The sequence below is a fragment of the Capra hircus genome, assembly GCF_001704415.2.
Source record: "Capra hircus breed San Clemente chromosome X unlocalized genomic scaffold, ASM170441v1, whole genome shotgun sequence".
In the NCBI taxonomy this organism is placed as follows: domain Eukaryota; kingdom Metazoa; phylum Chordata; class Mammalia; order Artiodactyla; family Bovidae; genus Capra; species Capra hircus.
In genome coordinates this window covers 2,552,379-2,553,764 of record NW_017189517.1, presented here as the reverse complement: position 1 = coordinate 2,553,764, position 1,386 = coordinate 2,552,379, and the positions used below count along the sequence as shown (strand labels likewise).

The window sequence follows — 1,386 nt, the reverse complement described above, 5'->3', positions numbered from 1 at the left end:
GCCTGAGGACTATGGGGTGGGGTAGGGTAGGGGAAATTGCAGGAGGGGGCAGTGGGGAATGATTGCCTGGCCAGGTACAGGGGTTTCTCTCTGCAGTGGTGCCAACATTTTGGAACTAGATACAGTCATGATGGTGGCCCAGCACCACCAGTGTATACTTGGTGCCACTGGGTGGTCTGCTGCCTTTTCTGCACAAAGATCCCATGCAGTGGAAAAGGAGGGTTTTGACAAAGAGAGGGTCCAGTGGGCAGGGTGAGCAGGATTCTGCCAGCATCATTTCTTTGCAGGCCCAGCCCTGTGGGGGTTGGGGGAAGGGTGGGGAGCACGAGAAAGGAATGACCTCGCAGGGTCTAGGTGTCACAGAGCATGCGTCCCGACCAATGAAGCACCGGCCAGCGGTGATACAGAGTAGAGATCTGAGAGTAGCAGTTGTCTTGAGAGGTTGGAACCAACTGGTTCATCTCACTGTATCTCATCTCACTGTATCTTATCTCACTGCACCTTATCCCACCGCAAAGAAGAGCAAGGCCTTGGAGAAAGTGGGCTCAACAGCCAGCATGCCGGAGAAAAGGTGCCATCAGAGGTCGTCTGGTATCCGCTCCCGCACCGCCCGAGCTGAGCTGTCCTTCTCTGTGAGCCACATGGAGCATCTCCTGCGCAAAGGCTGCTACGCCTAACGCCTGAGCTCGTCTGCACCAGTCTTCCTAGCAGCGATCATTTAGGACCTGACGTCCAAGGTCCTGGAGCTGGCAGGCGATGAGGCCCAGAATAACGGTCAGAAGCACATCACCCCCAAGTTGGTGGACATGGCGATACACAACAATGCTCTGCTCAGCAGCTTTTTTGGGATGACAACCATCTCCCTGGTGGCCCTGGGTCCACACTAGCTGCCCAACTACACCTGGGTCCCTAATGGCCATTCCCTGGCCCCCGGACAGGCCTCCTCTGGCTGTCCGGTGCCAGTCTTGCTCACCGACCGATTGCATAGGCCGGTGCTTTGGGCCCAGTAATGTCAAATCAATAAAGTGTTTCAAGACATCCTTGTGTGCTTCAGTCACTTGGTCTGGAAGGTGGTGGTGGGACACGTTTTGTTTGAGGGATGGAGGTCGGCGGTCTGATTGGAGCAGAGGGGGAGTGTTGCTGGTGTGGGCGGAGTCGGGGATGGCAGGCAGAGAGGAAAAGTCGCTCATGGTGATAGTGCATGGTGTGGCCTTGGGTGGGAGAGGCTGGCTGCAGCAGAGGTGGGGGTGGAGTGGGGTCTCGGGGGAGGCGAGGGAACGGAAGGCTCCCCCATTGGCTCTGAGCAAGTGGGAGCCAGGCCAAGTCTGCAGAGGGACCGGGTCCTGGTGGTGACGCTCAGGACCGTGCGGGCGGTATTGTAATAGG

The 1,386-nt window shown here is 57.4% G+C and overlaps 1 pseudogene; it reads left to right on the top strand.

Moving 5' to 3' along the window:
- Nucleotides 1-557: 557 nt before the first annotated feature.
- On the top strand, nt 558-887 carry LOC102186670 (annotated as a pseudogene).
- Nucleotides 888-1,386: the final 499 nt, after the last annotated feature.